Source organism: Populus nigra, chromosome 8 (genome assembly GCF_951802175.1).
Source record: "Populus nigra chromosome 8, ddPopNigr1.1, whole genome shotgun sequence".
NCBI lineage: Eukaryota > Viridiplantae > Streptophyta > Magnoliopsida > Malpighiales > Salicaceae > Populus > Populus nigra.
In genome coordinates this window covers 767,051-770,425 of record NC_084859.1, presented here as the reverse complement: position 1 = coordinate 770,425, position 3,375 = coordinate 767,051, and the positions used below count along the sequence as shown (strand labels likewise).

Here is a 3,375-nt window from a genome sequence, read left to right as displayed (position 1 = left end):
TACACAGATGGAAAAATTCCGTCAGTAAAACTGTTAAATGTTGTAGTGCTTCGGGTCGATCCTCCATCCTTATATTGAGGGGGCATATTATAGAATGTATACTATATAGGAAATATTATAGGCACTACTCTAGTATTGTATTCTCTACCTTAACTATTATATATTGCCCTACACATATAAATAAAAAAGAATTAACTAAACCAAAGGTTAAGTCTCCTAATTATTCTCAACTCAACATTTTGAAAATCATTGTAATAAATTTGTGAGAAAAAAGTTAACATCCGGATGGATTATGCTATATAAATTAATACGATGTTGTTTTTATGTTCTTATAAGTGAAGCATAATTATAGTTGACTTCACATCTGTCTCACACGGTATAATCCAATTAAATAATAATAAATCGAACCATGGCACTCCAAAATTCGTTGGAATATAAATTAGGCAAAAAAGTAAATGATCTCATCAATATGTCAAAAGCCTTTGACAACATTTTAAAGAATCACTCAACCTAGCAATATAAACTGTTAGGGGAGCAAAAAATCTAACAAAGATCATTAATTACTTATTTTATTAGAACAATTATTCTGTACATATATGTTTATCAATAATCAACAAAACTCTGCCTTCTCTTTGGTGTCTACAGGGATAACTATCCAAGTCAATTAAGTTCAAACTTTTCAGAGTCTAATATCTGACCACCTATTTATCGATCGATTTGGGTTGAAAGAGTTGGACAATCTAGAAGAAAATAAAGGCCGGCCATGCTCAAGATCGGTTGTCATCAAGCATCAAATGATAGAAGTTAACCTGACAAATGCAACAAAGACCACAAAAGTACAATATATATATATATATATATATATATATATATATATATATATATATATATATGGCGAGCATGTATATACCTCCGACTCAATATCTCAATCTCTAACCCTAATCAAAATTCTTCAAGCTTCTTATCATATATTCTAGTTTGCTCAAACTAGCAATATGAAAATGCTCAAGGATAAAAAATTAACTCAAATTTATAATTTTAAATTGAAATAATTATATGATATTGTATCTAAATAGTTATGAGTTTGAATTTCTTTATCTATATTCTCTCTAATTTAAATATGCAACTTTGATATTTGTAAAAGATCCATCTCAATCTAATAACTTAAACTATTAGATAAGACTTTCAAGATACAATTTATTTAATTCTCTAACAATATTAAATATCCAATATTATGATCAAGTAACTAAATCCCATGTTAAGACCAAACCAATATTAATATTTTGGTCTTAGATTAAATGAGGGAATTGTTTCTCTTCATTTCCATTTTTTTCTTTTTTCTTGGCATGCCAATAGTCATACCGTTGTTTATATCTTGTTTGTGTAAGATTATTTTATAACTTTTCGAAGTACACACTTTTAATTTTTAGACCATGGCAACTCATTTTCAACTTTGTTGATACAAGCTAAAATGGTTGAGTTTTACATGCAAAGAGTTGTATATTTGATAATTAAATATACTATGTTCATCTCCTTAAAACCAAGCGATATAAAAACATGAATTTTATTTTTATAAACTTTGTTCAAATTTCATACTAATTTTAATAAATTAACACAAACCCAAACATAATTCACACACTATTATTTAATTTTCAAAAACAATCATAACTCAAAATATAAATTCTTAGTTTAACATAAATTATCAAACAAAAAATATATATGAATTCAAATCAAATAATATTTAAACAGTCCAAAATTTAGACATAAAGATAAACATTGTTTTAATTTTCACAATATTATAGCCATTTCTTCAAAAAATAATTTGAGGTTACAAATTTACCTTCAGAGGTGTTTGAAACCAAGTTGCTTCAGTTTGTGCAGCTCACGCGTGTCCATGGCTGGCGATGCTTGCAGTCACCCTCTGGTGATCTTAACGGACTGAGACCCACTGGATTTGGTAGATCATTAACTACTCTTTCTACTTTGATTAGTGATGAGGCAAACAGAGTTCTAAGGAGATAGATCTAACCACTTCAAATTTCAGCTCTTACTCCTCTCTCTCTGTTTTGTTTCTCCTTTATTGGCAGTTGTTGTCGTCACTGGTGGACGAAGATGCGGTGAGTCTAGTTACTGGGTTGTTCTATTGAGAGGGAGATCACTGGTCACAAGCTGGAGTGTTTTGATGGAGCATGGTCGGGCTGCTGTAGAGATTGTTTTGGCCGAGAGGAAGAGAGAGTCGTTGTCGTGAGGAAGAACTCGTTACTGTTGCTGGTGTTGAGGGTTTGGGAAAGGAAGTTGCTCACAGTGGTTGAGGCTGGTTGTTGAGTGAGGGAAAAAAGGTTGTCGGTGTGTGGTGGTCAGCAGCTTCGGCGGTTTAGAGAGTAATGCTGGAGAGTTTTTTTTCGTTCTTTTGAGCGGCGACTGATGGGTAGAAAACTCTAAGTATTTACTTTGCTTTTTTATTGTTAAGGGAGCCTCTGACATATTCTCTTTATTGGCTAATGCTCCCCTAAAATTCCCCTCTCCCTTTTTGTGTCAGAATCTCTGTAGGCAAAATAATTTTTTTTTCTTTAAAATTGATTGGTTTCCAAGCACACTTAGAATATGTTTATTTTCTGAAAAATAATTTTTAAAAAATTATTTTTTAAATTTTTCCTGAAAAATTTAGACAAAAAACACTTTCTGGAAGTTGTGAAAAATTTAAAAATATCATATTATTTGCTGATTATATCAAATTTGGTCCTCAAACTTTTAATTGCTATATATATTTTGTTTTAAATATTTATTTTTCAATTTCATCTCTTAAAATTTAATTTTTATATTAACTTTGATCCTCATTTTTATAATTATTATTTTTTTTTTCCTTATCATTTTTTTATTAAAATTTTTTATCTATCAAATTTGATCCTCATTCTTTTGATTGTTACTTATTTTATTTGAAATAATTTATGAAATGTTAATTATTATTATTTTAATTTCTTCATCTTTCATTTTTTTTATTATTTATTTTATTTGAGATAATTTATGAAATTATATTTTTTTTAATTTAATTCTCATTCAACTTTTTAATTTGTAAGATTTGTTCCTCATTATTTTAATAAACTTCAGAAAAATAAAACATTAATAAGTTATTTTTCAGCTCATTTTCCATGACATAACCAAACACTAAAAAGTATTTTCCAACTTATTTTTCATTATACTACCAAACATCAAAAGATAATTCACTTTTTTGGAATTCACTTTCCAAAAAGAAACTACTTTCCAGCAAATAAACGGGGTCTTAGTGACCAAGCAACCCAAAATCACTTTGGTCTCTGATTTTCTTTTTTTTTCTTTACTTTTGGTCTTCTTTTCTAAATATTTTATTTGCTTTTT

The 3,375-nt window shown here is 28.7% G+C and overlaps 1 long non-coding RNA gene across 1 annotated transcript; it reads right to left on the bottom strand.

Moving 5' to 3' along the window:
* Window positions 1-1,665: 1,665 nt before the first annotated feature.
* Window positions 1,666-2,513, bottom strand: LOC133701333 (uncharacterized). Its single transcript, XR_009843547.1, has 2 exons — window positions 2,030-2,513; window positions 1,666-1,948 (listed from the first exon to the last, which is right to left on the bottom strand). It is a non-coding gene; the product is annotated as an uncharacterized LOC133701333 (long non-coding RNA).
* Between the last annotated feature and the right edge of the window lie 862 nt (window positions 2,514-3,375).